The sequence below is a fragment of the Anticarsia gemmatalis genome, chromosome W (genome assembly GCF_050436995.1).
Source record: "Anticarsia gemmatalis isolate Benzon Research Colony breed Stoneville strain chromosome W, ilAntGemm2 primary, whole genome shotgun sequence".
Lineage (NCBI taxonomy): Eukaryota > Metazoa > Arthropoda > Insecta > Lepidoptera > Erebidae > Anticarsia > Anticarsia gemmatalis.
This window is the reverse complement of record NC_134775.1, coordinates 1,132,124-1,142,123: the sequence shown is the minus strand read 5'-3', so window position 1 is coordinate 1,142,123 and position 10,000 is coordinate 1,132,124. Positions and strand designations below refer to the sequence as shown.

General features: G+C 53.5%; 1 long non-coding RNA gene and 2 other non-coding genes across 4 annotated transcripts in view; 2 read left to right on the top strand and 1 right to left on the bottom strand.

Moving 5' to 3' along the window:
• The window catches only part of LOC142985801 (uncharacterized), a 113,860-nt gene that overhangs the window by 79,853 nt on the left and 24,007 nt on the right, over positions 1-10,000 (bottom strand). For both annotated transcript variants that reach the window (XR_012960276.1, XR_012960275.1), the window contains one exon: positions 5,590-5,755. This is a non-coding gene — a long non-coding RNA (uncharacterized LOC142985801). The remainder of the gene's footprint in view (positions 1-5,589; positions 5,756-10,000) is intronic.
• LOC142986055 (small subunit ribosomal RNA) lies at positions 7,536-9,437 on the top strand. The gene has a single exon (XR_012960301.1). It is a non-coding gene; the product is annotated as a small subunit ribosomal RNA (ribosomal RNA).
• The window catches only part of LOC142986066 (5.8S ribosomal RNA), a 157-nt gene continuing 43 nt past the window's right edge, over positions 9,887-10,000 (top strand). Inside the window, exon 1 of the ribosomal RNA XR_012960312.1 lies at positions 9,887-10,000. This exon is cut by the window's right edge and continues 43 nt beyond it. This is a non-coding gene — a ribosomal RNA (5.8S ribosomal RNA).

Below are 10,000 nucleotides of genomic sequence, written 5' to 3'. Positions count from 1 at the left end.
GACTCATAGTCCAGACGGCCTCTGCCAAGGAGGCGGAGGCGCTCCGCGCAGCGGTACCGCCCACACTGAAGACCGCGGAGCCTCGCACTCGCCGCCCCCTAGTCGCGCTGGTCGGCGTGGACGCCGGCCTCAAGCCAGACGAGCTCCTGGCCCACCTGCTGGAGCAGAACCCACTCGGGTGCAGCAATGTAACGGAGGTAAGGGAAAAAATTAAACCCCTCTTCAGCAGGTCCAGGAGAGGAGACCGCCGTACCTGGTTCTGCGAGTGCGCGGCAGACATGCGGCGCCACCTAATCGAGATGGGGAAGGTGTACGTGGGCTGGGACGTGGTGGAGGTCAACGACCACATCGGTGTGACCTGCTGCAGACGCTGCCAAATGTTCGGGCACCCCGAAAAGTACTGCAAGGCTCCTAGAATGCGTTGCGGTAAGTGCGGCGAGGAGGGGCACAAGACGGAGGAGTGCCAGGGGACGACCCAGGTGTGCGCCACCTGCAAGCAGTTGGGACGCAAGGACCACGCGCAGCACCGGACCAACAGCAGGGAGTGCCCTGCCCGTCGGCACGCAGAGGACCGTGCCGTGGCCAACACTAACTATGGCCAATTTTAGGGTAGGCCAAATCAACCTGCAGGGTTCCGCGGTGGCAACAGCAGAGCTGCCCGCCATCGCGGGGGGACTGGGGCTGGACGTGGTTCTTGTCCAAGAACCATACTCCATGCTTCAGCCCTCCACCACCGCGGCCCGGGGACCGCACCTCATCACTGCAGCGGCGGGAGGCAAGAGCGGCGTCATGCTCCTGCGCCGAGACATCACGGTCACCTTCCTGACGCACATCAGCACCAGCCACTGCACAGTGTGCAGGCTGGAGTCTCCGGGCAACAGTGTCTACGTGGTGAGCGCATACTTCCAGTACTCGGACGACATCGACACTCACCTGCATCACCTATCCATGGTACTGGACACCCTGCGAGGAGAACGAGTACTGGTCGGCGCGGATACCAACGCGCACTCTCCCATGTGGCACTGCTCGCCCCGGAACTACCACGGCAGAGGCCACGACGTCCTGCATCGCCGGCAGTCCATGGAGGACTTCATCCACAGCCGGCAACTCACTGTGGTCAACGCGCCGGGGGAGCCCCCCACCTTCAGCACCGCGAATGGGTCCTCCAACATCGACCTGACCCTCACCACGGGAGGGGTGCACGTGAGCCACTGGCGAGTGCACGCCGACGTCAGCAGCAGCGACCATCGCCTCATCACTTTTTTAATAGCAGGTTCGAACGCCCGCACGAACGCCGCTGCGACCAAGCCTGCGGAGGAAGAACCGAGGAGATACCGAGAGCGCGGTGCAAACTGGAAACAATTCCAGGCGGTGATCCATCTGCGAACGGGAAGGCTCGACTTTAACAAGCCCGCTGAACAGGTATGCAGATCCTTCACTGACATTATAACCAAATCTTGTATGGAACACCTAGGTACATGTAGCGAACGGAAGCGTGAAAGAGGATATGAATGGTGGAATCCAGCCCTCGACGCTGCGAGGAAGCTGTGCAACAGGGCCAGGAAGTCGTGGCAACAGTCGCGCCGTAGGGGCTCTGCTCTCGTCGAGCAGGACAAGCGACACTACTCGCAGTGCCGCAGTAGGTACAGGGGAATGATGGAGAAGGCGCAGTCCGACTTCTTTCGCGAACTAGCCGGCACGGGCAACCGCGATCCTTGGGGGCTGGCCTACCGAGTGGCCAGCGGTAGATTCCGCCCACCGGCGAACGTTATCAACGGCACGAAGTTCGCGGAAGGATTCGCGGGGGACGCGCGGACCGCAATGCGCTCACTGGTCTCGGCTCTCTGCCCAGACGATAACGTCTCAAAGGACTCTCTCTACCACCGCCAAGTGCGACTGCTTGCGGCCTGCGCCCCCCAAAGTCCTAATGCGCCTCCTCCGTCACAGCAGACTGTGAAGAACATAGTATGGGCGCTGCCCAACACTGCTCCGGGTATCGACGGTGTAACTGCCCGCATCGTAAAAAATGTGTGGCACGCAGCTGGCTCCGAGCTAACGCGCATGTTCGGCCTATGCGTCGAGGAGGGGACCTTTCCTGATGCGTGGAAGGACGGGAGGCTGATCGCTCTGCCGAAAGGCAACGATCGACCGCTGACCGATCCTAAAGCGTATCGCCCCATCACGCTCCTTCCGGTTCTGGGCAAAATCCTTGAGCGGGTTATACTACATTGCGCACCCACCATCTCACGCAGCATCTCCTCATGTCAGCACGGGTTCACTCGCGGACGCTCCACGCTAACGGCTCTGCACTCTCTCCAGGAGTCAGTCCACAACAGCCCAAGCAAGTACGTGCAAGCGGTATTCTTGGATATCTCTGGTGCATTCGACAACGCATGGTGGCCCATGATTCTGCTTAAGGCAAAGAACTCAGGCTGTCCGCCCAACATCTACAGGATGTTGGTTGCTTACTTCACTAGACGCCGCGTTGGGTTCTTCGTCGGCGGCGAAATCGTGTGGAAACAATCAACTATGGGATGCCCGCAGGGCTCAGTCTTGGGTCCCTCTCTGTGGAACCTCCTTATGGACGATTTGTTTCGGCTGCCATACCCGAACGGAGTACAGCTGGTCGCGTACGCGGACGATGTAACGATACTCATTGAGTCCAACTCACGGGCCGGCATCGAGGCATCGGCCTCATGCGCCATGGCGCTAATTGAAGCATGGGGCGAACGCAACCGCCTGGGCTTCTCCCCCTCCAAGTCATACTCCCTGACCATGAAGGGGAAGATGCCCGGGCGTCCGCCAACCATCAGACTCAATGGGGTCTCAGTCAAAAGCGTGACTTCGACCAAGGTTCTGGGTGTGGTAATCGACACAAACCTGAGCTTTCGGGAACATGCTCTGTCCATAGGCGAGCGCGCCGCAGCAGCGTTCGGGAAAATGTCGCGTGTCTCCGCCTCATCCTGGGGAATCCGGTACAGAGCTTTAAAAGTCCTGTACCGCGGCACATACGTCGCGACGATCACATACGCGGCCGGATGCTGGTGGAGGCGCACGACCACTTACATGGTGAGAAGCGCGCTGACACGCACGCAGAGACCAGCACTAATACTGCTGACCAAGGCGTACCGCACTACGAGCTCAGCCGCACTGCCCGTCCTGGCAGGCGTTCTTCCAGCGCACCTCGAGGTAGCCCGTGCTGGTAGGATCGACGACATACGACACCTGCCTCGTGATGAGTTCAGAGCCGGATGCAAAATTATCGCACAGGAGACTGTTGCCTCCTGGCAACAGATTTGGGAAGGTGAGGAAAAGGGTAGGGAACTCCATCGGTACTTCCCGGACGTGTCGGCCAGACTTGAGGCAACTTGGGTCGAACCGGACTATCAAGTCTCACAGTTACTGACCGGGCATGGGTGTTTTAGGAATCGTCTGCACGCCCTAGGGTTAAGTAACGAAAGCGGATGTTACTGCGGCGATGCAGACGAAACTCTACATCACGCATTGTGGGAGTGTCGTCTATACTCCGAGTTTAGGGACCAGCTGTTGAATGGGATCACTCGACTGGAGGAGGGACCGGTGTACTACCGCGACCTCGTCAACTCCGAGGGAAACTTCCGCAGGTTTAGGACCTTCGCGCACCAGTGGCACAAAATAAGAGCCAGCCTAGAGGCCCTGCAAAGACAAGCGGTACAGCCAGGCGACGAAGTCAGCCGTAAATTGTGACGTCTTCCGCAAAAGGCGGTGGGACCGCAAGATAGTAGACGGCTGCCCTAGAAAGGGGAGAGTGCCTTCCGGGACAAGTTTGTAGGGAGTGAAGAAGTGCGCGTCGGAAAGAGCAAACGCAAGTACGACGCGCATCTCCCATGATTCGGTCCAAATAGCCGGACGGCTGGAGGGACCATGAGGAGGTGGTGGGATTGTCCCTATCTACTATCTAGCGAAACCACAGCCAAGGGAACGGGCTTGGGAGAATCAGCGGGGAAAGAAGACCCTGTTGAGCTTGACTCTAGTCTGGCATTGTAAGGAGACATGAGAGGTGTAGCATAAGTGGGAGATCGTTCGCGCGATCGTCGCTGAAAAACCACTACTTTCATTGTTTCATTACTTACTCGGTTGGGCGGAAGCGGTGCGCGGTCGATTATATCGGCGGGCGCACGGTGTTTCGTTCCAAGCGTGCAGAGTGGCGACGTGGCGGCAACGCTCGTCGCCGTACAACTCCCGCGTGATCCGGTTCGAGGACACTGCCAGGCGGGTAGTTTGACTGGGGCGGTACATCTGTCAAAGAATAACGCAGGTGTCCTAAGGCCAGCTCAGCGAGGACAGAAACCTCGCGTGGAGCAAAAGGGCAAAAGCTGGCTTGATCCAGATGTTCAGTACGCATAGGGACTGCGAAAGCACGGCCTATCGATCCTTTAGTATAAAGAGTTTTTAGCAAGAGGTGCCAGAAAAGTTACCACAGGGATAACTGGCTTGTGGCAGCCAAGCGTTCATAGCGACGTTGCTTTTTGATCCTTCGATGTCGGCTCTTCCTATCATTGCGAAGCAAAATTCGCCAAGCGTTGGATTGTTCACCCATCAAAAGGGAACGTGAGCTGGGTTTAGACCGTCGTGAGACAGGTTAGTTTTACCCTACTGATGGCTTGTCGTTGCGATAGTAATACTGCTCAGTACGAGAGGAACCGCAGTTTCGGACATTTGGTTCATGCACTCGGCCGAGCGGCCGGTGGTGCGAAGCTACCATCCGCGGGATTATGCCTGAACGCCTCTAAGGCCGAAGCCAGCCTAGCCGAATCCGGCAAGGATATGCTCACTGTGGAGCCCCGAGAGTCGGGAGGCTCTAAACAATGTGACTTTACTAGTCGCGCTTCACCTCGTGAGGTGCGACGTCGAAGCCCATTTGGATCGCGGAGATCGATGCTGTCCGTTTAACGCGTGCATCACGGCTCCGAAGGTCCGAATCTACCTCAGTTCGATGTCGGGGCTCGGAATAGTCTGTAGACGACTTCCGTTCCTGGCGGGGTGTTGTGCTCGGTAGAGCAGCGTCGTGCTGCGATCTGTTGAGACTCAGCCCTACGCCAGGTGATTCGTCCGAGGACGATGATGATATATTGTTGTATATAACGCGCGCAGCAGTGTGCGTTATATACAATATTATATACACGCACACATACGCGAACCGCGATGGTGTACGGTCGCGTTATAACACGAACACTCTCTGCTACAGTCTCTCTCTCTCTCTCTCTCTCTCTCTGTGTGTGTGTGTCGACCAACTTCGACAACGAGAAAACGAGAGAGAAAAAAAAAAAAAAATTAAAAATTTATAGGCGCGCGCGTAGCTCGATCTTTCATGTTGTGGGGCAATTTAATACACGAACCGAATAAACATCTAATACACTCGCTACACGCTCGCATGCGCATGCGCAGCCCGCGCGCTTTTAATACACGAACCAACCGCAGCGAGGTCTCATTGCATTGTTATGACGATGATGAATAATAAATAGCGTTATATAACCTCAAATCATTATACATACATACATACATACATACATACATACATACATACATAATAATAATAATATAACTCACCTTCATTTATTTTCCCCCGAGTTGTCCGAGTTGAGAGGTTTTCTCGCCCTCAAAGCGTGTGAGGGTGATGAAACTCACCCCAAGCTGAAAACATAAGTTTCGTTGCAACTTGCACTTGACTTAATTTTGTCGGCCGCCGCGTCACCCTTCTGCCCTCTCGGTGTCACTGAAAATCAGAACAGAACCAGAATTAATGTTTTGCCTTTTTTTTTTTTTTGGGACTGCGGTACGAAGGGGAACGGCGACGGGGGAGGGGGAGGGGGGGGGGGTGATAAGACCGGGGAGGGGGGGGGGTGCTCGCATGCACCCCCTCCTGCAATCAATATACGATCACACAATGACGCACCATAGCACTACCTCTACCCTCCCCCCCCCCCTCCCCTTAATCACCCACCGCCCCCTTGAACCCCTTTGCTCCCCCTCTCCCTCCCCGTCTACCCGCTATCACTGTAATAATACCCTGCCGATCCGACTACTGAAAAAACCCTCCTATATTCAGCAAATTAAGCCCCCCCCCCCCCGCTCCCCCCTCCCCTCTTGGCCTGGGGGGGGGTGAGGGGTGAGACGTCGGAGGTCTGGGTAATTGTGTCATCGACAGGACAAAAACAAAATCCTGCTCGTCGAACACACATATGTATATTATTATGTACACACACACACGGCGAAACGCGCAAACCCGACGACACAGACTCTACGATTTGACATATGTGTACAGCGGTGTGATCGTCATTTGTTTCACGACAAACGACGATCGGCGGCGAGTGCGAGCGCGAGATAGAGCTGTTTCACAACATAGAGTCAGTCTCCGTCGTTTGTTTGTGTCTCACTTCGGCGACTCGACTCTGTGTTGTTGACGGGCGGCGGGCGCGCATCATCACGAAAAACACATATATATGCACCCCGAAAGAAATCAAAAAAAAAAGGTGTGCATATATATATGTGTTATAATCGTCTACGAATTGGACTGTGTGCTAGTGTTGTCATGTGTGTTTCTACTCTACACAGCAACATATGTGCACACACGAAGTAGTTGTACGATTATCACGAGTAGAGAGTGATGTATGTGCTTGACCGCGGCGGAGTGCTTTCGACGCGACGAATAAAATCTTTGCTATAAGAAAACACTCTCTCGACTCTCGTTCGTGTACCGTCCGTGAGTGTGCATTCGTTCGTTCGTTCGTTCGTTCGTTTGTTCGTTCGTTCGTTCGTTCGTTCGTGCGCCGCCGCTGTGCAGGCTAGGGCGACAACGCGTTCTTATTCGTTGTCGCTCTGTCATAAATATTTATCATCACTCTCGTTTGTTCGATAATAGAGAGTACGAGAAAGAGACGCTAGACTTTGCTACCTATGTATATATGTAATAAAGTCGCGTCGTTACAGACAGACAGGACGACTCGACTATCGTCGTCGTCGTCGTCGTCGTCGTCGTCGTCGTCGTCTCTCGTATTCTCTCGGATAAAACGAGAGAGATAGATGAATCTCTTTAACTGTGTGGGCCGACGGACCGTTGTGTATGCACGAGTCCGTATAGAATCGAAGCGGTCCCGAGAAAAATTATACTTACACCTCTATCTAGCGAGGCATTACTCTATAGACACCGGGCGGAATCGTGATTGTTTCACATCCGTATTGTGTTAAACGTTTTTTTAAATAAAATGTGAACGCGTCTCGGTACGAACGTTCCCAATTGGGGCCACGTCAGTGTGTCCTGAAAATGCAGGCGGGCAGCGGACGTTTGACGTGTTTGAGATACAACCGTTTCAAACGTTCGCCCGTCGGCGACCCCAAACTCTCTATGTGCGCACAACACTACATATATTTATTTACATGTGCGTGTTGTGTGTACGTTTTACAGAGCTCGCCCGTAACGCGTCGGCGTGATCTAGGATCGTCGACGCGCGGGATCGACGGAGTGCGCGCTACGAGCGCGTGTTCTATTCGATAGCTCCCTGGTTGATCCTGCCAGTAGTTATATGCTTGTCTCAAAGATTAAGCCATGCATGTCTCAGTGCAAGCCGTATTAAGGCGATACCGCGAATGGCTCAATATATCAGTTTTGGTTCCTTAGATCTTACTCAGTTACTTGGATAACTGTGGTAATTCTAGAGCTAATACATGCAATCAGAACTCTGACCAGTGATGGGATGAGTGCTTTTATTAGATCAAAACCAATCGACGGAGGGCCCCGCGTCTGAAGTCGTTAATTTTGATGAATCTGGATAACTTTTGCCGATCGCATGGTCCAGTACCGGCGACGCATCTTTCAAATGTCTGCCTTATCAACTTTCGATGGTAGTTTCTGCGACTACCATGGTTGTCACGGGTAACGGGGAATCAGGGTTCGATTCCGGAGAGGGAGCCTGAGAAACGGCTACCACATCCAAGGAAGGCAGCAGGCGCGCAAATTACCCACTCCCGGCACGGGGAGGTAGTGACGAAAAATAACGATACGGGACTCTTACGAGGCCTCGTAATCGGAATGAGTACACTTTAAATATTTTAACGAGGAACAATTGGAGGGCAAGTCTGGTGCCAGCAGCCGCGGTAATTCCAGCTCCAATAGCGTATACTAAAATTGTTGCGGTTAAAAAGCTCGTAGTTGCATTTGTGCGCCGCGCTGTCGGTGCACCGCATCCGCGGTGATACTGACACGTCTGCGGAGCATATCGTCGGTGAGCCGGCGGTAATACGCCGGTTCAATATCAAAATCCTATCGCGGTGCTCTTCGGTGAGTGTCGAGGTGGGCCGACAATTTTACTTTGAACAAATTAGAGTGCTCAAAGCGGGCTCAAAATGCTGCTTGAATATTTCGTGCATGGAATAATAGAATATGATCTCGGTTCTATTTTGTTGGTTTTCAGAACTCCGAGGTAATGATTAATAGGGATAACTGGGGGCATTCGTATTGCGACGTTAGAGGTGAAATTCTTGGATCGTCGCAAGACGAACATCAGCGAAAGCATTTGCCAAAGGTGTTTTCATCAATCAAGAACGAAAGTTAGAGGTTCGAAGGCGATTAGATACCGCCCTAGTTCTAACCGTAAATATGTCATCTAGCGATCCGCCGACGTTACTACAATGGCTCGGCGGGCAGCTTCCGGGAAACCAAAGATTTTGGACTCCGGGGGGAGTATGGTTGCAAAGCTGAAACTTAAAGGAATTGACGGAAGGGCACCACCAGGAGTGGAGCCTGCGGCTTAATTTGACTCAACACGGGAAATCTCACCAGGCCCGGACACCGGAAGGATTGACAGATTAACAGCTCTTTCTTGATTCGGTGGGTGGTGGTGCATGGCCGTTCTTAGTTGGTGGAGCGATTTGTCTGGTTAATTCCGGTAACGAACGAGACTCTAGCCTGCTAAATAGGCGTCGTCATTTAGGTGTGCGTGGCTCCGTCACGCAACTCACTGGCGACGTATTAAAATTCTTCTTAGAGGGACCGGCGGCTTCGAGCCGCACGAGATTGAGCAATAACAGGTCTGTGATGCCCTTAGATGTCCTGGGCCGCACGCGCGCTACACTGAAGGAATCAGCATGTTCTCCCTGGCCTAGAGGCCCGGGCAACCCGCTGAAACTCCTTCGTGCTGGGGATTGGGGTTTGCAATTATCCCCCATAAACGAGGAATTCCTAGTAAGCGCGAGTCATAAGCTCGCGTTGATTACGTCCCTGCCCTTTGTACACACCGCCCGTCGCTACTACCGATTGAATGATTTAGTGAGGTCTTCGGACCGACACGCGGTGGCTTCACGGCCGTCGGCGTTGCTGGGAAGTTGACCAAACTTGATCATTTAGAGGAAGTAAAAGTCGTAACAAGGTTTCCGTAGGGGAACCTGCGGAAGGATCATTAACGTGTTGTCGTTGTTGTCGTCGCGCTGTTTTTGTTGTCGTTGTGCACACACACACACGATGAACGATGATGGACGATGATGGTGATGATAATATTTATATATCCTAAACACCCAAAACTCAAAAAAAAGAGACTCTGTTCGACGGTGGGTGGCGCATCTCGCGCCGCCACCCGACGAACGTATCTCGCGTCGCGCTCGTCGTAACTTCAACGTAGACTGGTATACAAATCCGCTACCACGAGTTGATACCTCGACGAGAGCGCTCGTCAATCGAACGCACATAACGAGAACACGCGAGAGCGTCATTGTTGCGGTAGGCGCGCTTGTATCGCGTGTCGTGTATCGTTATACCACAAACATAATATACATAATATATGTATGTAACATTTGTAACTTGTAACATTTAACACACACAATATTATCCATGCGGTAATGGTGTAAAAACTATTACCCTGGACGGTGGATCACTTGGCTCGCGGGTCGATGAAGAACGCAGTTAACTGCGCGTCATAGTGTGAACTGCAGGACACATTTGAACATCGACATTTCGAACGCACATTGC